Source organism: Heterodontus francisci, chromosome 7 (assembly GCF_036365525.1).
Source record: "Heterodontus francisci isolate sHetFra1 chromosome 7, sHetFra1.hap1, whole genome shotgun sequence".
NCBI lineage: Eukaryota > Metazoa > Chordata > Chondrichthyes > Heterodontiformes > Heterodontidae > Heterodontus > Heterodontus francisci.
The window spans coordinates 36,124,300-36,147,679 of record NC_090377.1 but is presented as its reverse complement, the minus strand read 5'-3'; the positions used below and the strand labels follow the sequence as shown (position 1 = coordinate 36,147,679).

The following is a 23,380-nucleotide window of genomic DNA, read 5'->3' as shown; positions in this document are numbered from 1 at the left end:
GAGTCAGCATGGATTTACAAAAGGGAAATCATGCTTGACAAATCTACTAGAATTCTTCGAGGATGTAACTAGTGGAGTTGATGAGGGGGAGCCAGTGGATGTGGTTTATTTGGATTTTCAGAAGGCTTTCGACAAAGTCCCATAGAAGAGATTAGCGTGTAAAATTAAAGCGCATGGGATTGGGGGTAGTATATTGCGATGGATAGAAAATTGGTTGGCAGACAGGAAACAAAGAGTAGGGATAAATGGGTCTTTTTCCAAATGGCAGGCAGTGACTGGTGGGGTACCACAGGGATCGGGGATAGGATCCCAGCTATTCACACTATATATTTATGATTTAGATGAGGGAACTAAATGTAATATCTCCAAATTTGCAGAGGACACAAAACTGGGTGGGAGGATGAGTTGTGAGGAGGATGCAGAGAGGCTTCAGGGTGATTTGGACAAGTTGAGTAAGTGGGCTAATGCATGGCAGATGCAGTATAATGTGGATAAATGTGAAGTATACCACTTTAGTAGCAAAAACAGGAATGCAGATTATTATCTGAATGGCTATAAACTAAGAGAGGGGAATATGCAGCGAGACCTGGGTGTTCTCTTACACCAGTCGCTGAAGGTAAGCATGCAGGTGCAACAGATGGGAAAAAAAGGCAAATGGTATGTTGGCCTTCAGAGCGAGAGGATTCGAGTACAGAAGCAGGGATGTCTTGCTGTAATTATACAGGGCCTTGGTGAGGCCACACCTGGAATAAGGTGTACAGTTTTGTTCTCCTTATCTGAGGAAGGATGTTCTTGTTTTAGAGGGAGTGCAGCGAAGGTTTACCAGACTGATTCCTAGGATGGCGGGATTGACGTATGAGGAGAGATTGAGTCGGTAAGAATTATATTCGCTGGAGTTCAGAAGAGTAAGGGGGGATCTCATAGAAACCTATAAAATTCTAACATAACTTGGCATCCTTGACAGAAATCTTTGCATCCTCATTGGCTACAGGTGAGGTCCCAGAGGACTGGAGAATAGCCAATATTGTTCCTTTGTTTAAGAAGGGTAGCAAAGATAATCCAGGAAATTATAGGCCGGTGAACCTTACAACAGTGGTAGGGAAATTATTAGAGAGGATTCTTCGGGACAGTATTTACTCCCATTTGGAAACAAATGAACTTATTCGCGAGAGGCAGCATGGTTTTGTGAAGGGGAGGTCGTGTCTCACTAATTTGATTGAGTTTTTTGAGGAAGAGACGAAGATGATTGATGAAGGAAGGGCAGTGGATGTTATCTATATGAACTTCAGTAAAGCCTTTGACAAGGTCCCTCATGGCAGACTGGTACAAAAGGTGAAGTCACATGGGATCAGAGGTGAGCTGGCAAGATGCATACAGAACTAGTTCAGTCATAGAAGACAGAGGGTAGCAGTGGAAGGGTGCTTTTCTGAATGGAGGGATGTGACTAGTGGTGTTCCGCAGGGATCAGTGCTGGGACCTTTGCTGTTTGTAGTATATATGAATGATTTGGAGGAAAATGTAGCTGGTCTCATTAGTAAGTTTGCGGACGACACAAAGGTTGGTGGAGTTGCGGACAGTGATGAGGATTGTCAGAGGATACAGCAGGATATAGATCGGTTGGAGACTTGGGCGGAGAAATGGCAGATGGAGTTTAATCCGGACAAATGTGAGGTAATGCATTTTGGAAGGTCTAATGCAGCTGGGAAGTATATAATAAATGGCAGAACCCTTAGGAGTATTGACAGGCAGAGAGATCTGGGCGTACAGCTCTACAGGTCACTGAAAGTGGCAACGCAGGTGGATAAGGTAGTCAAGAAGGCATACGGCATGCTTGCCTTCATCGGTCGGGGCATAGAGTATAAAAATTGGCAAGTCATGCTGCAGCTGTGCAGAACCTTAGTTAGGCCACACTTAGAATATTGCGTGCAATTCTGGTCGCCAGACTACCAGAAGGACGTGGATGCTTTGGAGAGGGTACAGAAGAGGTTTACCAGGATGTTGCCTGGTCTGGAGGGCATTAGCTATGAGGAGAGGTTGGATAAACTCGGATTGTTTTCACTGGAACGACGGAGGTGGAGGGGCGACATGATAGAGGTTTACAAAGTTATGAGCAGCATAGACAGAGTGGATAGTCAGAAGCTTTTTCCCAGGGTGGAAGAATCAGTTCCTAGGGGACATAGGTTTAAGGTGAGAGGGGCAAAGTTTAGAGGGGATGTGCGAGGCAAGTTCTTTACACAGAGGGCGGTGAGTGCCTGGAACTTGCTGCCGGGGGAGATGGTGGAAGCAGGTACGATAGTGACGTTTAAGAGGCATCTTGACAAATACATGAATAGCGAGTAGAGGGAATAGAGGGATATGGTCCCTGGAAGTGCAGAAGGTTTTAGTTTAGACAGGCATCAAGATCGGCGCAGGCTTGGAGGGCCGAAAGGCCTGTTCCTGTGCTGCACTGTTCTTTGTTCTTTGACGACAGTGTAGATGCAGGAAGGATGTTCCCGATGGTGGGGGAGTCCAGAACCAGGGGTCATAGTCTAAGGATACGGGTTAAACCTTTCAGGATTGAGATGAGGAGAAATTTCTTCACCCAGAGCGTGGTGAGCCTGTGGAATTCGCTACCACAGAAAGCAGTTGAGGCCAAAACATTGTATGTTTTCAAGAAGGACTTAGATGTAGCTCTTGGGTCTAAAGGGATCAAAGGGTATGGGGCGAAAGCGGGAACAGGTTCCTAAGTTGGATGATCAGCCATGATCATAATGAATGGCGGAGCAGGCTCAAAGGGCTGAATGTCCTACTCCTGCTCCTATTTTCTATGTTTCTACGAAGGATATTACTGCCATCGAACGAGTGCAACGAAGGTTCACCAGACTTGTTCCTGAGATGGCAGGACTGTCCTATGAAGGGAGATTGGGGAAATTGGGCCTGCATTCTCTACAGTTTCGAAGAAAGAGAGGTGATCTCATTGAAACCTGCAAAATACTTAAAGGGATAGACAGGGTAGTTGGGGAGTCTAGAACCAGGGGACACAATTTCAAAATAAGGGGGAAGCCACTTCGGACAGATATGAGGAGACATTTCTTTACTCAGAGGGTTCTGAATCTTTGGAATTCTCTACCCCAGAGAGCTATAGAAGCTCAATCATTGAGTATGTTTAAAGCAGAGATTGACAGATTTCTAAATACAAATGACATAAGGGGTATGAGGATAGTTTGAGAGAAAGGCATTGAAGTGGATGATCAGCCATGATCATATTGAATGGCGGAGCAGGCTCGATAGACTAAATGGCCTACTCCTGCACCTATGTTCCTGTGTTTGTTGTGAGGGGAGAGGAGAAAGTAAGAAGTGTGTGTTTACACCATCTGTAGCTTCTGAGTCAGGAAATTATTGGGTGAGGGAGAGGCGGGAGGATTGGGTGTGCAAATATCTTCATCATCAGTCCCTTTAACCCCAGCAGTGGCCATGGCCTCAATGATGCCCCTTCCCATGATGGCCAACACTGTCTCCTCCATATAATAAAATAAAAGCAAAATACTGCAGATGTTGGAAATCTGAAATATAAACAAAAAATGTTGGCAATACTCAGCAGGTCTTGCAGCATCTGTGGATTGAGAAGCAGAGTTAACGTTTCAGGTCAGTGACCTTTCATCAGAATTGGCAAAGGTTAGAAATGGAATAGGTTTTAAGCAAATAAAGCAGGGATGGGGCAAAACATAACAAAAGGGAAGGTGTTGATAGATAGAGGGTCACAGAGAATAACTGACCGGAAGGTCATGGAGCAAAGGCAAAGAGTATGGTGAAAGACAAACTGTTAGTACAGAGATGGTGTTAAATGACAATAATGAACAGCCCTGGCCAAAATCACAAACATGAAAAAACAGTGGACAGGCACATGGTAAAAAATGAATGATGAAACAAAATAAAAGAAAATTCAAAAAAATAAAAAATAAAACTAAAAATAATAAAGGTGGGCCAGCCATGCTCTGAAATTGTTGAACTTAATGTTCAGTCCGGTAGGCTAGAACGTGCCTAATCGGGAAATGAGATGCCATTCGTCGAGCTTGCATTGATGTTCACTGGAACTCTGCAGCAAGCCCAGGGGTTTTGGGCAGGGGGTTGTTTTGAAATGGCAAGAGACCGGAATCTGGGGGTGATGTTTTCAGACTTAGCGAAGGTGTTCTGCAATGCGGTCACCCAATCTGCATTTGGTCTCCCCAATGTCGAGGAGACCGCATTATGAGCAGCGAATACGGTATACTAAATTGAAAGAAGTACAAGTAAATTGCTGCTTCACCTGAAAGGAGTGTTTGGGACCTTGGATAGTGAGGAGAGAGGAGATAAAAGGGCAGGTCTTACACCTCCTGCGATTGCATGGGAAGGGGACAAGGTGTCGGGGTAATGGAGGAGTGGACCAGGGTGTCACGGAGGGAACAATCCCTTCGGAATGCTTACCGGGGAGGGGAAGGGAAGATGCTTTTGGTAGTGGCATCACGCTGGAGGTGACGGAAATGGAGGATGATTCTTTGGATGTGGAGTCTGGTTGGGTGGAAAGTGAGGACAAAGAGAACCCTGTCACGGTTGTGGGAGGAAGGGGAAGGGGTGAGGGTAGAGGTGCGGGAAATGGGCCGGACACGGTTGAGGGCCCTGTCAACCATAGTGGGGGGGAATCCTCGGTTGAGGAAAAAGGAAGACATATCAGAAGCGCTGTTGTGGAAGGTAGCATCACCAGAGCAGATGCGGAAACGGAGAAACTGGGAGAATGGAATGAAGTCCTTACAGGAGGCAGGCTGTGAAGAAGTGTAGTCGAGGTAGCTGTGGGAGTCAGTGGGCATATAATGAATATTAGTAGACAGTCTATCCCCAGAGATGGAGACAGTGAAGTCGAGGAAAGGAAGGGAAGTGTTGGAGATGGACCATGTAAAAGCTGAGAGAAGGGTCGAAATTGGAAGCAAAGTTGATAAAGTTTTCCAGTTCTGGGCGAGAGCAGGAAACAGCACTGATACATTCATCAATGTACTGGAAAAAGAGTTGGGGAGGGGGCCTGAGTAGGCCTGGAACAAAGAATGTTCAACATATCCCACAAAAAGACAGGCATAACTAGGGCCCATGCGGGTACCCATAGCAACGCCTTTTCCTTGAAGAAGGTGAGTGGAGTTGAAGGAGAAGTTGTTCAATGTGAGAACAAGTTCATCCAGGCAGAGGAGGGTGGCGGTGGATGGGGACTGTTTGGGCCTCTATTGACAGAAGAAGTGGAGAGCCCTCAAACCATCCTGGTCGAGGATGGAGGTGCAGAGAGATTGGACGTCCATAGTGAAGAGGAGGCGGTTAGAGCCAGGAAACTGGAAATTGTCAAAATGACATTGGGCGTCAGAAGAGTCACAGAAGTAAGTGGGAAGAGACTGGGCCAGGGGGGAGAAAAGATAGAGTCAAGATAGGAAGAAATAAGTTCAGTGAGGCAGGAACAGGCTAAAACGATGGGTCTGCCAGGACAGTCCTGTTTGTGGATTTTAGGAAGGAGATAGAAGCGGGCTGTCTAGGGTTGCGGGACTATGAGGTTGGAAGCTGGAGAGTGAAGATCTCCAGAGGAGATGAGTCAGTGACAGTCCTATGGACAGTGGCTTAATCTTTGATGGTGGGATCATGGTCCAGGGGGAGGTAGGAAGAAATGTCTGAGAGTTGGCGCTCAGCCTCTGCAAGGTAGAGGTTGGTACGTCAGACAACAATAGCACCACCCTTGTCGGCAGGTTTGATCACAATGTTGGGGTTTGACCTGAGAGAACGGAGTGCAGCAAGTTCAGAGGGAGACAGGTTAGAAGGAATGATGGGAGCAGAGAAATTGAGACGGCCGATGACTCGCTGACAGTTTTCAATGAAAAGATCAAGAGTGGGTAAAAGGCCAGAGGGAGCAGTCCAGGTGGAGGGAGAATGCTGGAGACAGGTAAATGGGTCTGCTGGTCGGGGGGAGGACTCCTGGTCAAAGAAGCGAGCCCGGAGGTGAAGCGACGAAAGAGGTGCTCAACATTGTGCCGATGATGTATCCTCCATTGCGAATAAAACATGTGGGCATACCTTTACTCCTCCAGTTCTTTGCTGTTTTCTGCTGTTATTCTGCGGCAAGAAAAAGGGAAGTATGTAAGTGAGTGTCCTGCAATATGTTTGGGTAAAGTCGCTGTCATGGTTAAATAGCTGCCAGTGTGTGTGAACTGTGAGTTGTGGGTTTAAGGTTTGCAACAGTACTAAGTGTAAAGGTGAGGTGAAGCATATGAATTAAAGAATATGAAAGCATTTTAAAAAAAAAGTGTTTCCATAAGAGGAATTTGACAAGAGTGGAAATTCAGAATGAATGGGAAAGGAGGAGCTGAGTAGTTTATTTGAAATTTAAGTGGATAAGAATATAAATGTAATTAACTTTTCAAGAAAGAATGGCAGCACAGGAAGGGATTGTGATATTGAGTTCCTGCGAAATGGAGGAGTTTTAAGTAGCCATTGTTAACTTAGACAAATATATCTGGGGGAAGTGTTTTCAAATGAAATTACTTGAGTTTGAGCAATTCGACACTTCAGCAAGGGAACAAAGTTCCTCGAGCAACAGTTTCAGAGGGTTGTCACCCACTATAATTTAGTGAGCTGGCAGTGGTAAAAGGAGGACTCGTCATTGGAGGATGGACAAGTTCGGGAAAGTGAGGAGGGACAGACTCAAGCAAGAATGCTAGGAACAAGTTACACTCCATAACAAGTTTGAACCAGTGGCTTCCTGTGGGGAGGATAAGGACTTTGTGCAGGATCATCAAATGGATGAATGGGATGGGGAGATTAGATAGGAATGCAGAAATAATAAGAGACTTGATAGAGAGGTGGACACCAGTGCTTGCAGACTAGAGTTAGAGTCCCAAATACTTTGTTATCTCTCACATGCTAGGGCAAGAGACATTTTCTAAAGACTATAAAAGGTTATTGGGGGGGTGGGGGGTGGTGGGGTGCAAAAGGCAGGTGTGAGGGAAGTTGACAGTCATCATGATCCACATGGGAGCCAAGATTATAGTGCAGACCTAAAATCCTGGAATAGGATTTTAGGAGATTAGGAAGCAGGTTTAGGAGGAGGACTTTAAGGGTGTTAATCTCCAGTTTACTCCCACAACCATGTGCCAGAATAGGGAAGGATAGGAATATACAAATATACGATGTGTGGCTAAATGGGTGGTGTCAGGAAAAGGGTTTCTGTCTAATGGGGCATCTGTAGCAGTTCAAGGGAAGATGGTCTGTATGAGGAAATGAACCAAAACTGAGAATGTTGTATATTGGTCATATAGAAATCATGATAAACTAAGTTTACAGCTGTTCAGTAGAAAAGCTTTCAATTCAGTTTGCAACTCAAGAATGTGTGGCACTGCAGTAAATTAGTGCAGCCAATCTGGACAGTCCCTAGTCTCCAGAACTTCTGCCTATAAACCATAATATATATGATTAGGTATTGGCATTGTTATTAGATGGCATTGAAAGAAACACGTGCAAATGAAGCAAAGATTGAAAGTACTATAGTTACATAGTGGGCTGAATTTTCCCAGCCCTAAACTTGGAGGAAGGGGGAGCCAGAAAAATAGTAGGGAGCTGCATTGGGATGTCTCCCTATTGCATTCCCGCCACCTGGGAACTTACCCGGGACAACCTGGAAAGCTGATTAACTGCCCACTCCATGGAGGCGGGCAGCCAATTAACATAGTCAAGGCTGCAATAAGGGGAAATTTTGTGGCTTCATTGGCATTTTGCCAGCGGCAGAGTGGCCCTCCCATCACATGGCGAGGCTACCAGCTCAGTGGAGGCGCTCTTCCTGTTGCAGGCTGGGGGACCATTGTAGTCAGAGGCTCCGTGCCCCAATGACAGGGCTGCGGGCAAAGAAGGCTGCACCCACATTCCAAATGAACCACACAGAAACGTTTCCCCTCTGCTATGAGTGGCCTATTGGTCTCTGAAATTTTAATTTAAATCTATGCCTCCGAGAGCACCTCCATGATCTGCCGTAATAGCGCCCGCCACTCTTGGTGGAGCTGCCAAGGCACTAGAGCTGCCAACCCTCTGATTGGGCCAGCAACATCAGGAACCCGCCCACAGTCCTTAATAGGAATAAAGACAAAACAGAAAGAATGACCTGTTGCTTAATAGATAAGACAGGAGATGGAGAGATCATTGAAATAATTATTGCACGTGAAAAAAAAAGATTTTAGAGATTGTAAAGTGAAAGATAAAGTTATAGGGGCAGCTTCACACCAGAACTCTCCCACTGAGAACTTTTAGAATTTTATCAGACTGATCAACGGGAGACACTAAATGAAAACCAAGTGCTTCTCCACAGGTAGGTAAGGGAAATCAGAGAATAACTGCAAATGCCGGAAATTTGAAACAAAAATAGGAAATGCTGAAAACACTCATCACTTTATGTTCCACTTTATATTCTCTCATATCCTTCCACGTGTGATGTAAGAATTATTTCAATCATCCATCCATCTCCTCTCAGCATCTGTAGAGAGAATAATTAACATTTCAGGTTTAACCCTTCATCAGAGAACAAGCACCTGGGCTTTCTCACACACCGCTCTGTAAGCAGTTACAACACAATGGGGTAGATCTTGACTTTGTGTGACAATGTAAAATGGATGAAAGCGAGTCAGCCCAGTTTACACATCTCCAAATTTGTATCTCCATTTAATTAAATTTTACACCAATGCACAAAGTCAAGATTTACCCTACAAGTTTCAGAGGTCTGCAGGGAAGAACATGTATGAATGTCATTTGAGATAACCTAAAGGAGAGGAAAATAAAATATAAAATGGGAGGGAGAGACAACTCTGTGGATATATTTCCACCATCTATGAAGTTAAAGAAAAATTCCTTTGCTAAACTCCCATTGGTTTACATTAGCATTTTAATAAAAAGACTTTAATTTTACACACAAAGGAAAGATTCTTGTTTATTTCCATTCATTAAAACAGAGTACATTAATCATATAATAAAAACAAGAAATGCTGGAACCACTCAGCAGGTCTGGCAGCATCTGTGAAAAGAGAAGCAGAGTTAACGTTTCAGGTCAGTGAAGCTTCTTCGGTTCCGAAGCTACCTTGCACAACAGCGCTTCTGATATGTCTTCCTATTTCCTCAACCGATGATTCCCCTTTACTGTGGTTGACAAGGCCCTCAACCGTGTCCAAACCATTGCTCACACTTCTGCCATCATCCCTTCCCCTCCCGCCCAGAACCACGACAGGGTTCCATTTGTCCTCACTTTCCACCCCACCAGTCTCCATATCCAAAGGATCATCCTCTGCCATTTCTGCCACCTCCAGTGTGATGCCACCACCAAACACATCTTCCCTTCTCCTCCCCTGTCAGCATTCCAAAAGGATGATTCCCTCCGCGACACCCAGGTCCACTCCTCCATCACCTCTGTCACCTCGTCCCCTTCCCAGGGCACCTTCCCATCCAATCGCAGGAGGTGTAATACTTCCTCTTTGCTCATCCTCCAAGATCCTGTGGGATTGTAATTCCTCCCCCCCACCAACTGGACTTTAAAACTGGACTTTATGGAGTATGGGGAAGGAACCTCAACCCCCACAGACACTAGTACTGTGAATAAGAGCCAAACCTCAACACAAAGCACACAGAGGCAGGCTGCATTCTGATGAGTCAATTTTCAAACATCACAACATCACAACAGAACTGATACTGTTAAAGGACAGGAATTTTGGACATTATTATAACAGTGACACAGCATGACTGCCATCATGTTAAGTGATTGGGGAGGCCATTGTTACAACTAACTGGCCCCAGAGCACAGCATTCACTCCTGTCAAGACAGGAGAGAAACCGCTTTCATGGATATTAGCTTTGGAGCCTGGATTACCTCACCTTGGGGGAGTTCATTGTTCACGGTCAGGGAAATCACATCAGTGCTAAATGGATCTGTCTGGACCAGGCAGGTAACAGAGGAAAGAGATTAAAAGGTGCTAAGTGCTGACCATCCAGCAGGATGTCTTCAGGAGTTGTGTTCATGATATTTCGATAAGGATCATCATAAGAAGGACAAGATCGAAGGGTTTGGCACTGTAGTTATGTGAGGAAGTTGGGGACTGGTCATCTCAGGTCCTGGCCTACAATCAACATTGGTAATGACCAGCCGTGTGGGTGATTGTAAGTTTTTCAGTCAAATCTTGAAAGGGTTTGTACTGTGGGGGCTGCAGTCAAGAATGAGGATCAGGAATGGTCAACCTGGCTCGTGGACCTACAAATACTCACCGGAAGGTCCAACTTCACGGAGGATTGTAAGTTATCAGCCAAATCCAACGGATATTTGGGGCCGAGAGTGTAGCAACCAAATCCTGGGAGGGTTTGGCTTTTGAATTGAGTGAATTTGGGGCAGAAACGTGGGGTTTTGCCTGTGTTTTTTTTTGAAAAGGCTTATTTTATAAGTCATGGGGACTTGAGTGTTTGGGTGTGCGCCGAGGTTAAATCGCGGAGGGATTTAAATTGAATTAACCAATCAAGGTGTCATGCAGTGTCCTTTAAATTAGTTTACAGGTCTTTGTAACAGGCTGTTAGGAGGGTTTTTGTGTTTTTTTTAAATAAACAAATTTGTGGTTCAGTCTAACCTTGTGTCATGTGCAATTTTGTTCTTGTAATTCCCAAAGTCCAAGAACTGTAGAAAGGGGTATGGGAGCAGAACCTCTTACAGCCCCAAACACTGCTTCAAGGTGAAGCAGTGATTTACTTGTACTTCCGTCAATTTAGTATACTGTATTTGCTGCCCACAATGTGGTTGCCTCTACACTGGGGAGACCAAATGTAGATTGAATGACCGCTTTGTGGAACAACTCTGCTCAGTCTGAAAGCATAAGCCCGAGCTTCCGGTTGCTTGCCATTTCAACTCACCACCCTCCTCTCATGTCCACACTTCTGTCCATGGCCTGCTGCAGTGTTACAGTGAACATCAACACAACCTCGACGAGCAGCACCTCATCTTTTGATTACGCACACTGCAGCCTTCTGGACTCAACATTTGAGTTCAACAATTTCAAAACATGACTGGCCTTATTTTATTTTATTTATGTTATTTTAGTTTTTGTTTTTAAATTATTTTATTTTATTTTTAACCATGTGCCTGCCTTGAACTTGATTTTTCATGTTGTGCTTTTGGGCAGAGCTGCTCATTATTCTGCCGTTAACACTCTCTCCGGACTAATGCTTTATCTTTCACCACAACCATTTTGCTTCTGTCCCATGACATCTTTGTTATTTAATGTCTCCTGCCCTCTTCCCTATTACACACCTTTTCTTTTGTTCTCTAACCCACCACCACCCGCCCCCCTTATTTGCTTAAAATCTAATACTTTTCTAATCTTTGCCAGTTCTGATGAAAGGTCAGACCTGAAACATTAATTCTGCTTTCCCCCTCCACAGATGCTGCCTGACCTGTTGAGTATATCCGACATTTTCTGTTTTTATTTCAGATTTCCAGCATCCACAGAATGTTGCTTTTATTATGAGAGATCCCGTTGGTTGCCCTCTTCACTTAGATTCTGGATTCCATTTCGTTTTTCTCTCTGCGCCAGTACCAGCTCGCACTTTCTGCAACTTTGTGGGCAGAAACGTTTTGTGCTGAAGAGTGCAGGACCAAGTCTAAATAATGGCAGGCACTATTAGATGCCCTTGAACAGCTAATTCTGACCCATTAAAGTTTAATTCAGGAGATAAATGTTGCCTTGAAACCTTGGGATGACAGTGAACAAGCACAGGGACTTTCATTTATATGGCACTTTAAATATATAGCATTCCAAAATCCTTCACAGATGAAAATGAACATTCAGTCAAAGGAAATATTAGGAGGGGTGAACAAAAGCTTTTTCAAAGGTGGGTTTGAAGGACACACTTAAAACAGTAGAAGGAGATGGAGATGAGTGGGGCTACAGGCAGTGAAGATTTGAAGTTTACAAAGTATGGTGGATGGAAGGCTGCCTATTCAAATCTGAAAGTGATAAAGGCATGGAAGAGGATTTCAGCAGCAGATGAGCTAAAGCAATGTCACAGAGGTGAAAATAGATGGTCTTTGTGATGGCAATAATTTGGATTCAGACGCTCAGCTAGATGTTGAATAAGATGCTGAGATTATGAACATTTGGTTCAACCTGAGACAGTGGCCAGGGAGAGGAATGCTATCAGTAGCAAAATCCAAAGTTTGTAGTGGGGGAGAGAAAATGATGGACATGATCTTTTCAATGCTTAATTGGAAGAAATTGCAACTCATCCAACATAGATGTCACACTAGCATTCTGACAACGTAGAGGCAGTGAATAAATGCAATTAATTAATAAATCTGGAATTGAAAGCTAGTCTCAGGAATGGTGCCATGAAACTGCCATCCATTGTCGTAAAAACACATCTGGTTCACGAATGTCCTTACCTGATTTGGCCTATATGTGACTCCAGACCCACAGCAATGTGGTTGACTTTTAACTGTCCTCTGAAATGGCCTAGCAAGCCACTCAGTTGCCAAGGGCAATTAGGGATGGGCAACAAATGCTGGCCTTGCCAGTGACACCCACATCCCATGAAAGAATAAAAAAAAGCGGTCAAGAGAGGTGGTAAAAAGGTAAAGCTGGATGTCGCCAGCATACATGTGGAAGCTGACTCCATGGGTGGAATTTCCCCAGACCGATAGAGGTGAGCTTGGTGAGGGGGTTGGGTGTGGGGGGGGGGGGGGGGGGGTGGGGGGGGGGGGGTGGGCGTGGCGCAGGGGGAGCGAGAAAATTGCAGAAAATGATTATTGGTCGGGATCCTGACATGATCCTGCTCCCTTCTGGCTTTCCCAGGAGCAGGTTGGGAATGCAGTGGGAAACCCGCATGGCTGAAGTAGGAAGCTAACTAAAGTATTTAAGAAGGCAATTAGAAGTGATTTTGCGCAGAATTCTCTCTTTCCCAGCGCAGGAGTTGAACCCTGTGTCTGTAACCTGGCAGATTGGAGGAGAATGCACAGCGAGAAGAACATCCTCAGTGAAACTGATAAGCTGGGAAGGCTTTGATCAGACATGCAGAAGAGCAAAAGTCATGGCCAGATAAGATGCTGCTGTTCAAAGTACTCCTCCTGTCAGAGAGTGCTGTCGCTGCTTGACAGGTGATTTCCAGCTGCTTGGAACGCACTTCACCTGCCCAGCACTTCACCCACCTTCAGCTGCACTTCCTTATTGCCAGCCTTCAGAGCAGCATGGGAGCAACTTATGCAACTCCACCATCCACCTCTTCTGAGGGTCAAGGGCAGGTACCTTAAATTGCCAACTGCTACAGCAGCAGCAGGAGCCACACCAGCAGCAACACCAGCTGTCTTCTTCTCAGCCACATGCCCCTTGACAGGGGAGAGGGGCTGGCCACTGAGATCCAGCTAGAAGGAAGCGAGACCCCCAACACAGGGTCTACAGGCAGAGGATCAGCTCTCTTGGCATGTCTGAGCACCAGCGCCTCAGAGGGCTCAGGCTCTCATGGCAGGCCACTGCTGACATGTGCAGCCTCCTGGAACAAGACCTCTTTCCCAGTGGACCAGGTCAGCATGGATTGCCAGTGGCTGACGGAGAGTTTGCAACTTCAGAATTTCCATGCTAATCTGCACATGCCTGGATATCCTGAAGTTGCAGCCAGTTTAACCCCCATTGCCTGATACCCGCCCCTCCACCTGACTCTGCCACCCGCAAAATCCGGGCTATTGAAATCATAGAGTCATAGAGTTATACAGCACAGAAACAGGCCCTTAGTGTCTGTGCTGGCCATACAGCACCCAACTATTCTAATCCCATATTCCAGCACTTGGCCCGTAACCCTGTATGCTATGGTGTTTCAAGTGCTCATCTAAATACTTCTTAAATGTTGTGAGGGTTCCCGCCTCCACCACCTCTTCAGGCAGTGTGTTCCAGATTCCAACCACCCTTCGGGTGAAACAATGTTTCCTCAAATCTCCCCTAAACCTCCTGCCCCTTACCCTGAATCTATGCCCCCTGGTTCTTGACCCCTCCACTAAGTGAAAAAGTTTTTTCCTATTTCACCTATCAATGCCCCTCATAATCTTGTACACCTCAATCATATCTCCCTTCAGCCTTCTCTGCTCCAAGGAAAACAACCCTAGCCTTTTCAGTCTCTCTTCATAGCTGAAATGCTCCAGCCTAGGCAACATCCTGGTGAATCTCCTCTGCACCCTCTTCAGTGCAATCACATCCTTCCTAGTGTGGTGCCCAGAACTGTACACAGTACTCCAGCTGTGGCCTAACTAGCATTTTATACATCTCCATCATACATCTACATCTCCCTGCTCTTATATTCTATGCCACGGCTAATAAAGGCAAGTATCCCATATGCCTTCCTAACCACCTTATCTACTGTGCTGCTGCCTTCAGTGATCTATGGACAAGTACACCCAGGTCCCTCTGACTTTCTGTACTTCCTAGGGTCCTACCATCCATTGTGTATTCCCTTGCCTTGTTAGTCCTCCCAATGTGCATTACCTCACACTTTTCAGGATTAAATTCCATTTGCCACTGCTCTGCCCATCTTACCAGCCCATCTATATCATCCTGTAATCTAAGGATTTCCTCCTCAATATTTACAACACCACCAATTTTCGTGTCATCTGCGAACTTACTGATCATACTTCCTATATTCACGTCTAAATCATCAATGTACACTACAAACGGCAAGGGTCCCAGCACCGATCCCTGTGGTACACCACTGGTCACAGGCTTCCAATCGCAAAAACAGCCCTCGACCATTACTCTCTTCCTCTTGCCACTCAGCCAATTTTGGATCCAATTTGCCAAATTGCCCTGGATCCCTTGGGCTCTTAGCTTCTTAACCAATCTCCCATGCGGGACCTTATCAAAAGCCTTACTGAAATCCATGTATACTACATCAACTGCTTTACCCACATCTACACATCTAGTCACCTCCTCGAAAAATTCAATCAAGTTAGTTAGACATGATCTCCCCCTAACAAAGCCATGTTGACTATCCTTGATTAATCCCTGCCTCTCCAAATGGAGATTAATCCTGTCCCCCAGAATTTTTTCCAATATTTTCCCAACCACTGATGTTAGACTCACCACATGTAATTACCTGGTTTATCCCTACTACCCTTCTTGAATAATTGTACCACATTAGCTGTCTTCCAGTCCTCTGGTACCTCTCCTGTGGACAGAGAGGATTTGAAAATTTGTGTCAAAGCCCCTGCTATCTCCTCCCTTGCCTCACGTAACAGCCTGGGATACATCTCATCTGGGCCTGAGGATTTAACCACTTTTAAGCCCACTAAAACATCTAATATTTCCTCCCTTTCAATGCTAATATGTACAAGTATATCACAATCCCCCTCCCTGATCTCTACACCTACATCGTCCTTCTTCATAGCGAACACAGATGAAAAGTAATCATTTAAAACCTCACCTATGTCCTCCGGCTCCACACAAAGATTGCCACGTTGGTCCCTGATGGGCCCTAGTCTTTCCCTGGTTATCCTCTTACCCTTAATATTCTTATAAAGCGCCTTGGGATTTTCCTTTATCTTGCCCGCCAGTGTTTTTTCATGTCCCCTCTTTGCTCTCCTAATTACTTTTTTAAGTGCCACTCTACACTTTCTATACTCCTCTAGTGCCTCCGCTGTTTTCAGTGCTTGGGATCTGCGGTGAGCCTCCTTTTTCCCCCGGATCCAATGCTCTATATCCCTTGACATCCAGGGTTCCCTGGGCCTGTTAGTCCTATCCTTCACCTTAAGATGTACATGTTGGCTCTGGACTCTCACTATTTCCTCTTTGAATGACTCCCACTGATGTGATGCAGACTTTCCTACAAGTAGCTGCTCCCAGTCCACTTTGGCCAGATCCTGTTTTATCATATTGAAATTGGCCTTCCCCCAATTCAGTACCTTTATTTCTGGTCCATCTTTGTCCTTTTCCATAACTACCTGAAATCTTACAGAGTTATGGTCACTATCCCCAAAATGATCCCCCACTGTCACTTCTACCTCTTGACTGGCTTCATTCCCTAGGATTAGGTCCAGTACTGCCCCTTCTCTTGTTGGACTTTCTACATACTGGCTCAAAAAGCTCTCTTGTATGCATTTTAAGAATTCTGGCCCTTTTAAGCCTTTTGCACTAAGACCATCCCAGTTAATATTGGGGAAGTTGAAATCCCCTACTATTATTACCTTATTATTTTATTAAATCAGTGAGAACTTCAACGTTCCCACTTCCTCATCACTATTTGAAACCTCTTAAAAAGTTATACCTTGTTCAGTCAGATGTAACTGGTTTTTAATGGCAATATGATTAATAACATTTGATGGACAGTAGAACTAGCCCTGCACTGGCATGGACACAATGGGCCGAATGGCCTCCTTCTGTGCTGTTAACATTCGGCGATTCTGCGAAAAGATAATTTTATAATTGTGGAGTGCAATTAATTAGTAATTTTTTTAAAGAAAAGTTTTTATTTTTTTTAGGTTTCTTTCAAAATATTTTATCTTCTACCTTCACCCCATGTGTATGTCCCAATCTTTAATCTGCTCTATGACCACATTTTTAAAGGTGATTTTATTTTACTGCTTTTTGTTTCCCGGCTGGTTATCCATGAAAATCCTCAATGTGATTGGCAGATTGGACAGCTTGATGGCTTCACTGCTGCTCCATGCAGGAATGCCCAGTGAAGAATGTCCCAATCTGTTGCACTGCCACTACACGCTGATCGAGGTGAAATTCTCGTCTCGCCAGAAAGATTGGCGGATTTCTGAACGAGGTTTAATTCGAGCCCACGGTTCGCTGCTGACAGTAAACTCTGGGTCAATCTGTTGGGATTGAATTATTTGGAGACTTTCCCTCTAATCTTTCAGCCACAAGTTCTTTTCTCAAATGCTCTTACTTAAAACAAAATAAAGCTGTTTTTTTGAACTTTCCCCTTTTTATCTGATATCTGAAATTCCATGTCACCTTGATCTGAGAGCTCTCAGGATGTAGACGATAGTGTTTAGCTATCCGAAGAAGGGTCACTGACCCGAAACGTTAACTCTGCTTCTCTTTCCACAGATGCTGCCAGACCTGCTGAGTGATTCCAGCATTTCTTGTTTTTGTTTCAGATTTCCAGCATCCGCAGTATTTTGCTTTTATCTTCGTGTTTAGCTGGGGATTGGCTGTACTAAACCGTGATCGACAATGTCAGCGCATGTCAGATTCTGGAAGAGTTCAAGGTTAACAAGGAGCGTGTGTATCTCTCACCACTGAGGTAATTCTCTTATAAAAACAAGAAATGCTGGAACCACTCAGCAGGTCTGGCAGCATCTGTGAAAAGAGAAGCTGAGTAGTTCCAGCATCCGCAGTATTTTGCTTTTATTTTAGAGGTAATTCTCTTGTTTTGTTTTACTCTTAGTGGTAGCTGCCTATAGACTTGGTTCATGCTGTTGGAGAGAAATTGAGTTGTGGACTGATAACTTCTTCGTAACGCGGTGAGAGAGATTCAAAGTTAATTTCGTTTTGGAATTATGGGTGTTTTTTTTATTACCTGCTTACTGTTTTTATCGGGAGTGGGACGATTAGCCTGCAATTGTTTTATATTGTAAAAGTACTTAGACATCCACTTATTAAAAACTTTTATGGAGTTGAAACTGTTTTGCAAGAGTTGGATATTTCCATATTGCCTAGAAAGGTAAAAAGAGGAGAACGCAGTCCTTTGAGTTAATTATTGCCATAGGTTCGAGTTATCAATTTGGAGTGGACAAACCATTTAAACATTTCGGAGTTGTAAATAACAAAAAAGTGGTCGCATTTTCGAGCTGCAACGTCAGTTTCTAAAACTAGAGATTTTCAGGATCTTATGTCTTTTGCTTTATGCTGTATTTTACTGGTTTTCTTTTAAACCGGATCAAATGGTACAAAGATTTGCATTTTCATGGAGCCGCTCATGATCACAGGACATCTCAGAGCGCTTTACAGCCAATGAAGTACTTTTGAAGTACTGGATTATAGGACGTGCAGCTGGCCAATTTGCGCACAGCAAGCACCCACAAACAGCAACGTGATCATGACCAGAGAATATCTTGTGGTAGAGGGGGGGGTGGAAAAAAGAACCCGACCCAGCCAGAATCCCTCCCATTTGGCCCTGAGCCCGACCCGACCTGAACCCGCCCCGCCCCGCCTCGACCCAACCATCCCTTTGCTTATCTTCGGACTCGGAATCGCAACGAAGCTGCAGCGCATGTGCGATGACTTCATAGTGACATCACTCGCTCACTGCGCAGAGTCAGTTTTGTCCCGGACTCCCAGCTCAGGTAAGTTTGTTTTTTGTTTCAAATACTTAGCAGCAGAGCACTTACCGTGTGTGTCCAGCCCAACCCCCATCTGACCCGACCTGGACTCGGCCCGACCACCATACCCTGAAGATGGGCCCGACCCGACCCGACCCGACCCGAACCCGACACGTCATCGGGTCCCATCAGGTTCAGTTCGGGTAGTGGGCCTCTTTCATGTGGTTCCCAGAGCTCTGACATAATCACACTTTTTAATGCAGTTACTGGATCTTGAATCTCTTATATTTAATCTAATGCCTCAAAAAGGGACCCAGCATCAAAAGGGGGGGGGGGGGGGGGGGGGGGCCTGCAGAGGGCCCCACTTCCCCCACTTCCCCCTCTCTTTTTTTTTTGCCATTGGCCTATCCTGCCCCAGACTAAATTCTGATGTGACGGATCCTCCATACCACCACCCTCCCCCGCTTCCTGTTGCTATTCTATAGGCAACCCCCCCCCCTCGCTTCTGACCCTGTCTCGGGGGTCCCATAAAATACAGCCCACTTACTGCAGATGTGGTTACTGTGGGTCACACTGGTGTCCACCAGCTCCCACATGCTACAGCTGCAACACATCAAATAATCTGTCATCTTTATTGTGTTTTATTTAATTAATTAGGTTTCAAGTTTAAAAATATCACTGATACTTTGTAATTATGTTAACAAGTTAAGTTACAAATTCAATACAATACTTGTATCTCCCCAGTACCAGTTTAAACTATTGTCCCAGTTTAGAAAGGAAAAAATCACCTATGTACTTACCTAATTAGCGCTCCTGGGCTTCAGCTCTGGGGTCTCACTGTCTCCGGCTCCCTCTCTTGGATCACTCCTTGCTCTGTAAAAGACCAGAATAACACCTCCTCCCTCGCTGTACCAAATTCCCGAGTTAAGCACTCTGTCTCGCAGGCTTCAATCATGCTGAACTTCGTTCTACTCCACCCCCCTGCCCCCCAGATGTCATTAGCATGATGTTGCTTGGTTTTAGAATATAGAGGTATTCAAAATCATGAGGGGTCTGGACAGAGTAGATCGAGAGAAACTGTTCCTACTCGTGAAAGGATCGAGAACGAGAGGGCACAGATTTAAAGTATTTGGTAAGAGAAGCAAAAGTGACACGAGGAAAAATTGTTTCACACAGCAAGTGATTAGGATCTGAAATGCGCTGCCTGAGAACAATTGAAGCATTCAAAAGGGAATTGGACAGTTAGATGAAAAGGAAGAACGTGCAGGGGAATGGAACTGAGGGAATTGCTCTTTCGGAGAGCTAGTGCGTTCACGATGGGCCGATTGGGCTCCTTCCGCACTGTAACGATTCTGTGAACATCTTTCTTTGCGTAACCAAATTTTCAGGAAAGATCTTCTGGTATTGTCTGTGCTCCAGTATCAAGATTCAGCTTCAGGTTTATAGTTGTGGGCTTACTTCTCACCTTCTTCCTGGTCCGTATGACTGAATTTTTTTTCTCTGGGAACTTTCATGTTGGTTTATGGTTCCTATGTCTATTGTATCCTCAAACTCCCTGTCATCTACCAGGGTATAGATGTTTTGGTTTCTCTTATTTCTCATTTGCCCTGTTGCTCTGCTTCTGGTAATTCCTCTGCCATCTACTTTTTCCTGCACATCTTTTCCCAGGAATTGGGGTTTCCATAAGCTCTACAGTTTGATTTGTATGCGGGACATGTAGTCGTCCACATCTCTTGCACATCTTCTCTCCTTTATTGTCACAAGGCGAGCCGCCTTAAACAGTGTTCAAATCACACGCAGCTTCCACAGTGCGGACTGCGACACCGACCACTCCCTGGTGTGCAGCAAGGTTAGACTCAGACCAAAGAAGTTGCATCATTCCAAGCAGAAGGGCCATCCGCGCATCAACACGAGCAGAATTTCTCTCCCACAGCTGTTACAAAAATTTCTAAATTCACTTGTAACAGCCCTTCAAAACACTCCCACAGGGGATGCTGAGACCAAGTGGGCCCACATCAGAGACGCCATCTATGAGTCAGCTTTGACCACCTACGGCAAAAGTGCGAAGAGAAATGCAGACTGGTTTCAATCTCATAATGAAGAGCTGGAACCTGTCATAGCCGCTAAGCGCATTGCACTTTTGAACTACAAGAAAGCCCCCAGCGATTTAACATCCGCAGCACTTAAAGCAGCCAGAAGTACTGCACAAAGAACAGCTAGGCGTTGCGCAAACGACTACTGGCAACACCTATGCAGTCATATTCAGCTGGCCTCAGACACCGGAAACATCAGAGGAATGTATGATGGCATGAAGAGAGCTCTTGGGCCAACCATCAAGAAGATCACCCCCCTCAAATCTAAATCGGGGGACATAATCACTGACCAACGCAAACAGATGGACCGCTGGGTTGAGCACTACCTAGAACTGTACTCCAGGGAGAATGCTGTCACTGAGACTGCCCTCAATGCAGCCCAGCCTCTACCAGTCATGGATGAGCTGGACATACAGCCAACCAAATCGGAACTCAGTGATGCCATTGATTCCCTAGCCAGCGGAAAAGCCCCTGGGAAGGACAGCATTACCCCTGAAATAATCAAGAGTGCCAAGCCTGCTATACTCTCAGCACTACATGAACTGCTATGCCTGTGCTGGGACGAGGGAGCAGTACCCCAGGACATGCGCGATGCCAACATCATCACCCTCTATAAAAACAAAGGTGACCGCGGTGACTGCAACAACTACCGTGGAATCTCCCTGCTCAGCATAGTGGGGAAAGTCTTTGCTCGAGTCGCTCTGAACAGGCTCCAGAAGCTGGCCGAGCGCGTCTACCCTGAGGCACAGTGTGGCTTTCGTGCAGAGAGATCGACTATTGACATGCTGTTCTCCCTTCGTCAGATACAGGAGAAATGCCGTGAACAACAGATGCCCCTCTACATTGCTTTCATTGATCTCACCAAAGCCTTTGACCTCGTCAGCAGACGTGGTCTCTTCAGACTACTAGAAAAGATCGGATGTCCACCAAAGCTACTAAGTATCATCACCTCATTCCATGACAATATGAAAGGCACAATTCAACATGGTGGCTCCTCATCAGAGCCCTTTCCTATCCTGAGTGGTGTGAAACAGGGCTGTGTTCTCGCACCCACACTTTTTGGGATTTTCTTCTCCCTGCTGCTTTCACATGCGTTCAAATCCTCTGAAGAAGGAATTTTCCTCCACACAAGATCAGGGGGCAGGTTGTTCAACCTTGCCCGTCTAAGAGCGAAGTCCAAAGTACGGAAAGTCCTCATCAGAGAACTCCTCTTTGCTGACGATGCTGCTTTAACATCTCACACTGAAGAATGCCTGCAGAGTCTCATCGACAGGTTTGCGTCTGCCTGCAATGAATTTGGCCTAACCATCAGCCTCAAGAAAACGAACATCATGGGGCAGGATGTCAGAAATGCTCCATCCATCAATATTGGCGACCACGCTCTGGAAGTGGTTCAAGAGTTCACCTACCTAGGCTCAACTATCACCAGTAACCTGTCTCTAGATGCAGAAATCAACAAGCGCATGGGTAAGGCTTCCACTGCTATGTCCAGACTGGCCAAGAGAGTGTGGGAAAATGGCGCACTGACACGGAACACAAAAGTCCGAGTGTACCAGGCCTGTGTCCTCAGTACCTTGCTCTACGGCAGCGAGGCCTGGACAACGTATGCCAGCCAAGAGCAACGTCTCAATTCATTCCATCTTCGCTGCCTTCGGAGAATACTTGGCATCAGGTGGCAGGACTATATCTCCAACACAGAAGTCCTTGAAGCGGCCAACACCCCCAGCTTATACACACTACTGAGTCAGCGGCGCTTGAGATGGCTTGGCCATGTGAGCCGCATGGAAGATGGCAGGATCCCCAAAGACACATTGTACAGCGAGCTCGCCACTGGTATCAGACCCACCGGCCGTCCATGTCTCCGTTATAAAGACGTCTGCAAACGCGACATGAAATCGTGTGACATTGATCACAAGTCGTGGGAGTCAGTTGCCAGCATTCGCCAGAGCTGGCGGGCAGCCATAAAGACAGGGCTAAATTGTGGCGAGTCGAAGAGACTTAGTAGTTGGCAGGAAAAAAGACAGAGGCGCAAGGGGAGAGCCAACTGTGCAACAGCCCCAACAAACAAATTTCTCTGCAGCACCTGTGGAAGAGCCTGTCACTCCAGAATTGGCCTTTATAGCCACTCCAGGCGCTGCTTCACAAACCACTGACCACCTCCAGGCGCGTATCCATTGTCTCTCGAGATAAGGAGGCCCAAAAGAACAGTTTGATTTGTATGCGGGACATGTAGTCGTCCACATCTCTTGCACATCTTCTCTCCTTTATTGCTGTTTCACTGCATCAACCCTGCTTCCTTTTCCTTGACGTAACTGAAGGCTAGCCCTTTGGGTAGTCAGCATCTTCATCTGACTACTTGTGGCTCATGTACTCTGGCAGTGTCTACAGCCTGTGATATAAGCTTATCCCCTGTGCAAGAGGATGTGCAGAGGCCCAAATGAGCTGATCTACCAGCCTTTTATTCTGTGTTCTTGAATTTACACTTGCTGGCTACATTTCTCAATCTCATTCAGAAATTGTCAACAGGTTCACTTGGTTCCTGTCTCAGGCTCTGAAATTCATCACGGTGGATGCGATAGATTGACTTTGGCTGAAGATATGTGTTGAATTTGTCACGAATCTTGTCTGTGTTTTTACTGTCATCCTCGCTCGTTTCCCAGCTATTGAAAAGATCTAATCCTTTCTGTACTGTCCACAAAAGGATGTAGCTGACCTTTGCTTCTTCAGTAGTGCCTTTCAGAAAACTACTGAATGTTGTCGTGCAGGCTCCCACCTGCCAAGACAGAGGCACACATTATTTTGACACATGAACATTAAAACTTAAATTTTGGCTGGGAAGAAAAGAGGGCAGTTTTGGAACAAGGGACCCAGTCCTTTCTTCCCCAATACACAGATGTCGTCACAGCAATTTGGTCACATGACTAACTGACGGAGTTTTTTGAATTTGAACTTTCTGAAAGAAACTCAGAAAGCTGTTTGC

The 23,380-nt window shown here is 45.5% G+C and overlaps 1 protein-coding gene across 4 annotated transcripts in view; it reads left to right on the top strand.

Moving 5' to 3' along the window:
- Positions 1-23,380, top strand: part of kynu (kynureninase) — a 283,739-nt gene that overhangs the window by 6,921 nt on the left and 253,438 nt on the right. The window contains exons 2-3 of one of the 4 annotated variants that reach the window (XM_068035003.1): positions 17,144-17,289; positions 17,434-17,509. The gene's annotated coding sequence lies outside the window, so the exon portion shown is untranslated. The other 3 variants (XM_068035006.1, XM_068035005.1, XM_068035007.1) reach the window with 3 other exon arrangements.